This window comes from Pseudonaja textilis, chromosome 1 (genome assembly GCF_049901715.1).
Source record: "Pseudonaja textilis isolate UNSWEBS1 chromosome 1, rPseTex1.2, whole genome shotgun sequence".
In the NCBI taxonomy this organism is placed as follows: Eukaryota; Metazoa; Chordata; class Lepidosauria; order Squamata; family Elapidae; genus Pseudonaja; species Pseudonaja textilis.
The window spans coordinates 18,385,914-18,396,338 of NC_141990.1; the positions used below are offsets into that span (position 1 = coordinate 18,385,914).

The window sequence follows — 10,425 nt, forward strand, 5'->3', positions numbered from 1 at the left end:
ATGCCTTATGGATTAATGCTGTAACAACTTTATAAATTATGAGTTTGGATACATAAACCAATGGCTGAGGGATAACTGTATGCCATTTTTAAATCTGTGAAAAACATCAGGATTTATCCAAGATTGTCATATTGTCCTAAGCCATAGTATGATCTGAGTAGTTTTAGTTAAGCACATATTACTGTAGTATATGACAGTTGCTTTTGGTTTAAGAACCATTATTACACAAACCATTTCTTAGCACACTGTATGACTCGGTGGGTTAATGGTTCACTACGAGTTCATCAAATGATTCACACTAAGTACCCAAATCAGTTAATTAAAACAACGATCATTTAGGATTTTCCACAGGGATACCTAGCAATATAAGTCAGGGAGTATTTGATTATTTACTGTACTTTATGAATAACGTGGGCGACAGATTCTATCCATTATTACCATTTTTATGATCCATTACTTTTTGGAAATTGGTCCTGAAGCCTTCAAGAGAAACATGCACATTGCTCTGTATCCCATCTTTCATGTTGACTGGAGATTACAATACAAAGGACATACATTGGAGAAGAAGGAACTGGGAAAATGTTGGCATGGTATCCATCATTTCTTCTTTCCCATTTCTTACACATTATTATCAACATCTACATTTTTATATGAACATAAACAGGGGAATGAAGAGAATTCCCTATCTTAGCAATTTTAGCACAGGCATTACCTATGCTAAAAAGCTGATGATAAAACAATTACCATCAAATCTGAACCACCCTAATGGTTCAGAGGAAAGACTGTCCAGTGGCCTGTAACTATCAAGAAAAGCCATTTTGGGCAAATTCATAATCTTCAGCAGCAAATAGTACCTCCAGGCATTGAGGTTATCTCATATATACAAATATACTCTTTACTTTAGGAGAGAAAATCTGACATAGATACTTTTAATTACAGATAGGGTATGTATTTGCATGTTTAAATAAAATCAAATAGTCTTGTAATAATTTACAGAAAACAATCAAAGATATAGCACGTTACCCGACAAGATACCACATGCTTGTTTATTATGACCATTAAACAGAAAAGATATCCATTCTTACACAAATTCAGCTTCCTTCCTGGGAAGGAAAATGGTTTATCCTCCAACAGATCTGAGTTCAAAAGAGGTCAAATTACCAAATACACAGTAGTTCCTTTTGGCTCAAGAGACTGTCCCACTACATAGGGTTGTGGGGAAAAGAGAAGGCAGGCATATTAGCTATGTCTTGCTGCCTTGAGTTCACACACACACACACACACACATAATGTATGCACAGTGACATTTTCTTAGAAAAAATATATGAAAAGGGGGCAAATCTAAAACAGACACATAAAGATAAAACTAATTATTTTGTTTTACAAAGGAAAATTCAAGAGCAAACCCCAGAAACTAAGTAATTAACCTAAAGGACATAATAAAGGACCACTCATTATAATAAACTATGCATGATAACTGTAGATAGATGGTTAGGGTAAAAATATAATCATCATAATGCCACCCCTCTTTTGGCCCGAGATAATAGTGTGAATGTGATGACTGGCAACTAGGAAACTTGATTTAGCTATACATTTCCACTACAGAGAATTTTTTTTCTTTCTTCTTAAACTAAGGTTCCTGGTTGCTCCTATCATGGTCAGCCTGGATTATCCCCGAGACAGGGACAAAAAGAAGGAAGGAAGCCAACACCCTACTTACTGTCTTATGCTTTCTCGAGAAAGGCAGTAGTGTACAAAAGCATACACATTTCATCACATGCTGAAGATGGGGTGACTTAAAAGTTACACTTCAACTCCCCCTCCATCATGAAAAAAACCACCCCAACGTGACATTCATTCCCTCTTTCAATCTTTCAACCATGCTAGCTGGGGAATTCTGGGAACTGAAGTTCACTCGTCTCCCAAGTTTGTCAAGGTTGAGAAACGCTGACTTTAAGGTACTATGGGGTGACTGTCAAAATATGAGCGAGAGAAAAAAAGGGGTAAAGGATTAGGAACCCCTTTCTCTCTCTACCCCCCAGTTTCTTGGAAGTAAGGCAACATACGAGCCCAAGCAGCCCCACTTCCTTGCACCTCCACTGAAAAGGAGATTGAAAAGCCTTCTCCAAGATCCTTCTTCGGCAGAGAATTCGGAAACTTCTTCTACCCTCACCTCCTTGGAAAGAAATCCGCCATCAACCCCACCAGCCGAGGCCTCACCTGAAGTGGCTACCGGGAAAACACTCCAGAAGGGAAAAAGCGGCGACTTCTTAACAAATCCCGCATTCGCCTCCTCCAGGTGACGGAAATGCGCACGGGTCAGCCTTGTCCTCCGCTTCCTGCTCGACGCCCATGCTTGGGGGCGTGGCGTGGAGCTTCACGGGAAATGTAGTCTTTTCAAAGCCACGGGTCCCGCCTATTCCCCTCCGAGGAATCGGTGCGGACTTCTTGCCGCGGTGCATCCTGGGTAGTGGCATACTAGACTCTGGGTGGGTGTGTCGACTGTGCCTTTTTCTCTCTTAACAAATTTATACTCTTGTCTACTGAGTTGATAAGATTATTTCAAACCAAATCGCCTCCTAGTGATTTTATAATTATACAGTAGTTTTCTTGGCAGTTGTGGAAGGTTTGAGGTGATTTTATTTCTTCCAAGACGAGCCTATAGCCTTGATATTATAGCTCCCAATCCAGATGCTAACCATACATAGCTTTCCAAATTAACCAAGGCTATTTCCAGCAACAAAGTGTCCAGATTGCTTGTAGTTCAAACTTTAATGGGTTGTGTAACATACCTTCTATTTTTGGATGGAACTTTAAATCATACTGGTAAAGCTAACATCCCAAATGGCAATTCATATTGATAGAAATTTTTACATCCCTCTTTTTATTTTCAATACTTTTAAGCTTTTTAAGTAACAAAAAATAATTTTTAATCATATAAACATTACTGCATGGAGATCTGTACTGAAATAATACAATTTATCTTGATTGCAACTTTACAATAGGGGTAGTTTTCAACTTATGACCACAACTAAGCCCAAAATTACCATTGCCAACCAAGATGGTTAAGTGCAGGGATGGGTTTCTACTGGTTCTGTTCACCTCTGTAGAACCGGTAGCTTTGAAGAGCAGCAGACATAGAACCGGTCCTATGTCTGCTGATGTTTTTGCCCACCTGCCCACTCGGGCTCTTACCTGATCTTTATTTCCTGATTTTTCAACTTCAGCAGCTGAACAAGGCACAGCTGCAGTTAAAAAAAGCAGGAAAAAGGGGCTGTTTCAAAGGCTGCATCTCTGCACACAGCATGCTGATGACGATTTACAGGCGCATGGCTCACAGCGTGCAGGGAAGCTCGTAAATCCCAATCTGGTAGTTAACCCTGTCGTATCCCACCCCTGGTTAAGTGATTTTTGCCCTGTTTTTGCCCCTTTTTTTGTACCACAGTTGTTAAGTCAATCAGTGCAATTATTAAGTTAGTAACATGGTTAAGTGAATTTGGCTTAACCAGTCAGAAGGTGGCAAAAGGAAAACACATGACTTCAGGACAGTGCAACTGTCATAAATAAATACCATGTGTTGAGAGTATGAATTTTGATCACATGACGATGGGGGGGGCGCAACAGTCATACGTGTGAAAAATAATCATAAGTCACTTTTTTCAGTGCTGTTGTAACTTCAAATGCTCGTAAGCTGAGGACTATCTATAAAGAGGGGGAAATGGCTTCTTCATCAAATAATGGTAAAAAAAAATCTATGAAACATAAAAGAATTGTTTTACAATTCTTTTAAAGCCTGGAAGAGTTACCTTTCTCCCCTAGAAATAAATATTTCTTCTTTTTTTCATATGAATTATTTTTGGTTTGAGAATGCTGTGGTACATTAACGGTCTCCAATATTTATGGCTTGGTAGCCTGCTGAGAGGGGAGAGGGGAACTGGCCCTTGCAAGTGGTGGGCTGGCATGTGTGAGTATGTGTGCACACCCTGGCCCACTGCTTGTGCAAGTTGAGCTGTGCATGTTGGCCCAGCATTCATGTGAATCAAGCTGCATGCGTGCAATGTGTGACCCACTTCTGAACCAGCTGCTAGTGGGTGGTGGGCCAGTAGGGGTTGGAGACCCCTGTGATAGACAATAAAACAAAACCAATTTTTCCAATATATTCCTATGCTAAACCCCTTTAATTGCTCTTTTAAGCAGCTTAGTCTGAAACTATACAGTACTTGTATTGTGCAATTAAAAGCATTAGCAGACTGAGGGCCACCTACCGGTGCACAAGAAGCTAATCAATGTTTTTAGAAATGTTTAAAGATTTCACTGTCTCTTGAACTGACAACTATCCTCATGTGATACAAACTTGTGCACTGGGAGAATTTAATTTTCATCAATTAGCACTGAGATTTAAAGTAAATTAACCATTTGTTCTCAATATTTTGTCAAATGCATTATAATCTCTGAACATAATTTATTTAATCTATTATGCATTTATTTGAGCTACATTCCACCTTTCCAATTGTTGGTTCCAATAAAAAGCATAGGAAGACATGAGCCATGAAGTTGCAAAGACTGATACTGTGGAGTCCTTGGTGCTCTATTCAACTTGCAGATATTTCATTACCTGACTAGATACTATATCATCATCAGTGTTAGTAGGTGTTGGATGTGCTCCCTGATGATATACAATAGGTTGCCTTGGCAGTGTTGATATTGACGTATGCAAGTTCAACCATGAGTTACATATATTCTCTTCTATTGAAAGCCGACATTGGTTTAAACTACAGTAGCAGCAGCCTATAGCAGCTCTAAAGATTGGGGAGAAGGAAGATAAATTCATATTATCACAACCTTCTTATATTAATTGTGTTTTATATTCTCTATCATATTCAGTGTTGGAATAAACAGATTGAGGTATAAAGCTATTCATCTACTAGATTCACTAACCACAGTATGAGCAGAACAAGTCTGCTGCCTAGCACTAAGCCATGAAGTGGAGCAGGAGGACAAAATGGCAGCAGTAGCATGGCTTCCATTGACCTATGCAGAAAAAGGTTGCCAACCCAACTGCCACTTTAGAAGATCTTGCACTCAGTGCAGTTTTGGGACACATGGCCTTTGCAGTGTTGGCACCTCAATTGAAGGCAGGAAAAACCTATCTAGTGGAGAGAGAAAAAACTAGGAACAACCCCACCCTCCCAATAAAAGTCAGTTGGGCAGTAGCCAATACCTCCCTTCTAAACTGTTAAATGAGTGCAGATGAGGAAGGAGCAGGACTCAGGAGTGCGAAGAAACTCTTTATTTTAAACCCGGAATCACAAAGCCAACAAACGTGGTAGGCGCTGGCTTTTATAGCCGGTGCTGTCCAACACTTCAGCCACTGATAGGATTCAAATCTTCCCGCCAGTGGCTGAACCAATGAGTGGAGTCTGACATCAGACTCCACTTTGCATATCACGTAACACATGTAAATACAGCGTCATGCATATTTAACATAAACATGCTTCATTCCTATAGTACAGAGCTATTAAGATAATATGATGGAGAATACGCTTGATGTGCAGAAAGACCTAGGTTCAGTTTTCAGATTAGGACAGGAAAAAAAGATAGCCATCTGATACCTGGGTAACAGTAATCACAGATGTCTGCAGAATCCACCATTTTTATAAAAAAAATTAAAAGTCACATTGTGCCATTACAAGACAAGCTCCAACCCTTTTATTCATGCATGCATAAACATGAAGCTCATACCAGAGTTAAATAGCTATCATTTGCCTTTCCTTTCCTCCCTCTGTGGACCTCACTGGTAGTGGGCACTCAGGGCAGATGATGCCTGCTTGATGGAGCAATTATTCCTTTTGCTGCAAGGCAATTTCTCTTCATCCTGAAACTCCTCCACATACCCTTTTTCATTTTTTAATATGGCTTACAGGAGCATCAGAAACTGCACGTAGACTACACTTGGCAGGGGAAAATGCCACAAGTACTGAGAGAGGGGGCGTTAGTGGCGGAGAAAGGCTAACCTTATTAACAAACTAGAAGTGTATTTTGACTTTTTTGCAATGTCATGTAACTGGCAGCTATTCCAACACCAGAGGAAATATTCAGGATTTCACAAGCAGAAAAAAAGAAAGTAAAATTTAAGCAGGAATTTATCAACTCCCCCTGACGTCCATTCTGGTTAAGAAAAGCCACTTGGCCTACCCAGGAGCCGCAGGAAGTATTTCTTGAAAAACGCTTTTATTTAGAATGTCTCTCTTCTTACCTTTTTTCACCCTGATGTAAAACTGGGACAGACCATAAAATTGAATGGCTAGAATGGTCTAATTCTATGCTAATCTGGTTCATGGATGATATTGTGGCAGCCACTGCTAGAGATAATTATTTTACAATAACAAGGAAAGCATGGAAAACATGGCTTCTGGAACATTTCTGACCCCTTAATAATAGCTCTGCTGTAGGAACAAAGCATGTTTAGAAGGGAGGTATTGGCTTCTGCCCAACTGACTCTTTTATAGGGAGATACTGGGTTTTTTGTTCTGTAGGAACTTAGCACCCACCCCTCTCCTAGAAAATTGAAATAGCCTAGGAAATATTAAAAAGGCAGAATATTTCCTCTAAAAAGAGTAGAAACTCAGAAGCAGAAACTCACCTCAGAAGCAGAAACTCACCCCTACCTTTGTTAATGGGTGGGCCATTAAGGCCTGGGCCAGAATACTTTACATAACAAAAATCTCCAGATAAAGCTATAGCAATTGCCAAAAGCCCTTTTAAGGGCATAATCATACAGCAAGGCTCAACCAAGCCTGGAACTCAGGACAGCCTTCAGAGTTGCCCCTGCATGGCCCCATAGGAGTCTGACAACCAATCAGAATACAAGCTCAAATTCAAATCCCAACAGAGGGTATAAAACCCAGGCACTCTCAGGCACTGTCCCTTCTTTCTTGATCTCTTCCTTTTCACTCTGAAGCTCCAGGTCATGTGGTCCTGATATTAAACCTTCCAAAAAGCCTCCGTGTTTCCAGTGTCTTTTTCCCCACTTGGAACTGAACCCAGAAGGATATTTCTTTCAATAGTTCCTATTTGTTGTTCTCCACTAGGTAGGTTTCTCCTGCCTTTAATTGTGGTGCCAACACTGTGAAGGCCACGTGTCCCAAAACTGCATTGAGTGCAAGATCTTTTAAAGTGGCAATTGGGTTGGCAACCTTTTCCTGCAAAGGAAATGGAGGCCATGCTACTGCTGCCATTTTGTCCTCCTGCTCCATTTCATGTCTTAGTGCTAGGCAATTCTGCTGATGCTGAGGTAGTTGGTGAATTCAGAATAACCACTGAGGAAGCAACAGACTGGATGAATATATTTCTTTTGGGGATTATAGACCGGATGATTTTAGATGGCAGACCAGATGTGAGCCATGGATTGCTGACCACTGCTTTAAAGTGTTCTAAGCATGGTCTCCCAGCTGATTTTAGCCATTGGTGCAAAGTACAGCAAACTGCATGTTAATTTCCACAGGATAGCATGAACACATTATACCTGTGCAATAGGCCCTGCACTGATTCCCAATTGGTTTTCAGGTGTCCCGTGTGATTTGATGCTTTCCCAGCTAGCTTCCAACAAGCAATGAGGGAAGCCAGATTTGCTTAATAATTGTATGATTCACTTAACAACTATAGCACAAATGATCGCAAAATTGGATGTAACAACCCACTTAATAACAAACAGAAATTCTTATCAACAGAAATTCTGGTCCCAATTGTAGTTGTAAGTCAAAGTTAGAGTAAGTATTAATCAAAAGTCACATAATAAAAAAATAGATTACAAAAAATAAGATCTATTCACCACTATTGCAATGTTTAAATCCTTGTCGGCTCCAAATTTCATAATCTCTTTCTATGTTTACCCATCATAGAGGCAGGCAGTCTAAGTGAAACAAAATAAACTCCCAAATGAAAATAGGAGGTCTCTCTTTTTTTTTTACTGGCATGAGATTGGTATGCAAGAAATTTCAGCCAAGCTGATTGCAGCCAAATGATCATTAACAACTTCCTCCCAATTTAGATTTTCTTCCTGTTTAAAAAAGATGCCTCCGCCCAAAACAGCAACAGTACCATCAGCACCATATTTTTCTCCAAAGAATTTCTAATCTGGCATTCACTTTCTATCAATAGCTTTGAGAAAACACCTCTTGCATTTCTTTTGCCCTCTCTGGAAATTTGACCCATTCATCAGAGAATTATGTACCTTTAGAGATGTCTCTGCTGAAATATTTCCCAATCACTGCCTCTTTGCTTATGGTTATGGCCTTTTTTTGAAAAAACTAAAATGAAGATGGCTTCCTGCGTAAAGAAAATGATTGCCATACAATTTAATTTTAAGCCTTAATTAGCCTGCTTTTCCACAAGAGAGACTGGAACCAGGCGATTAATAGATGAGACTTTTTTCTCCATGCTTCTTCAGAATTTGCAAGGAAAGAAAAAGGACAAAGAAAAAGGGGTTGGTTTCTTTGGCATACAGACTGCCCTTCAAGAATATATTTTTATGAGTTGCTTTTTTCCCTTTTCCTTCAATCTTCATAGATTTTGGGATGTAACCCTGATGTTGTTTCGACAGTGGAAAACAGAATAGCAAACAGGTAGGTGATCTTTACAAATTTTTCTTTCAAAATGTACATTTGTGGAAATACTACCTTATATAATATAAGAAAAAGTAGCCATTCTGCATGTCCTGAGTACAAGGTATATCTACTGCTAGAGTTGGACATAAAAGGAATAGAATGGATATGCAATATTTAGCATGGGTATTTATTTTCCATAATCTTGGACTATATTTTACTTTTCGAAAAATATTTTAAACATAATAATTGCAAATAAGTATTGAAAAATACACTGGTGACATTTCATCATAGGAAAACATTGTTCACTTGTGAAATAATTTGTCGCTGGAGGTGACATTTAACAGGTCAATCTTATCAATTTATCCTGTATTGCACTTGATCCCAACAAAGCAATTCTCACTTTCTAATAGTTGAGTATTGGTATAGTTTAGGAATGTTTATTGGAATTCTTAGAATCAGGTTCTCAATTCAATTTTCCAAGAATGTTAAATGCGTATGTGTTGAATTTTCATACATTTAAAACCATTTAAGGCTTAACCAGCTGACTAACTATAGAAAGGTAACAAAAATATTGAGAAATCTGGAGTCAAGCCTTCTGAGGCAAAACTGAAGGGCTGGATCTACCAGTATGAATCTTGAAGGTGAGATCATCTCTAGATGTTTATGTATACTTGTATTTGATTAGTTGTAACCTAGACCAAATCTATTTGTTTAAACAGTTAGGATTCCTCCCTTTTCTGATAGGGATAATTGAGCATTTAACCCTCTGACTGCATTTTGAAATGGAACAGAAAGATTGAATGCTTAATTGTGAATTATGCTTAAATGCTTAATTACATTACAGCTAACATTCTTACCATCCTCATTACCTGTGAACAGTAGTGACTGGGGTTGAATGGGTTTTGAAATCCTTATATGTGGGTGTATGATGTATGTATGGTATGTGTGTACTTATACATATATGTAAACATATACACATACAGACATATGCTCCTTTCAAATTACCTACTCAGGATTGGATTAGTAATTCACCTAAACCCCATAAAGCTGTTTAGAGTTCCATGATTTAGAGGATTTTAAAAATTGCAGAAGGGTCAAAACTCAGCCAATAGAACCATTCCCCAGAGAATCACACCCTGTCACTTAAACCTAGATTGACTTAATAAGACATAGTTGACTGGGTTTTCACACAACAAACTGAATTATTTATTAGCAGATTATCAAAGTTCACGCAACACACTGAGGCAAAAACAAAGAAAGCTTATGATGTGCTATCACAATTTTAGCATCTGCCAGCCACAAACCAAAAAGACACACAACAAGTTAAAATGTAGTCTGAAACTAAAGAACTAAAAATCAGGATAGTCACATTCATCCAGAAATTCTAGAGTTGTGTCATTTACCTGTTAATTATGTAGTCAACTTGTATGAAAACAGATACACATGGATCTGTAATTATTCAGGAGCACCCTCCTCTATCAAGTGACATAGCTTGAACTAGAAATCGGTTTTGCTAAGCTTTCTGTTCATAACCAAAAACTGTAATTGTGTGATTCACCAAAATGTGGGTCTACAGATTAAATAACAAATTCATTGCAACAGATTCAGTCCAACAAAGAAAAGGGAGTCTCTTCACAGAAACATGTTTTTATCTCAAAGGTGCTTTTTCAAAAGGCAACTGGACTTTATTTTAAAATAAACAATAAAAAACAATAACAAAGTCCAGTTGCCTTTTGAAAAAGAACCTTTGGGACAACTATGACCTGGATGACTGAGAATCTCCATAGACATTAAACATGTTCTTAGATATTCGGTGATG

The 10,425-nt window shown here is 38.6% G+C and overlaps 1 protein-coding gene across 4 annotated transcripts in view; it reads right to left on the reverse strand.

The window, feature by feature from the left end:
* The window catches only part of DTX2 (deltex E3 ubiquitin ligase 2), a 29,591-nt gene extending 27,257 nt beyond the window's left edge, over positions 1 to 2,334 (reverse strand). For 2 of the 4 annotated variants that reach the window (XM_026708531.2, XM_026708530.2), the window contains exon 1: positions 2,221 to 2,334. The gene's annotated coding sequence lies outside the window, so the exon portion shown is untranslated. Of the gene's footprint in view, positions 1 to 2,173 lie in introns of all 4 variants that reach the window. The other 2 variants (XM_087927067.1, XM_087927060.1) reach the window with 2 other exon arrangements.
* Between the last annotated feature and the right edge of the window lie 8,091 nt (positions 2,335 to 10,425).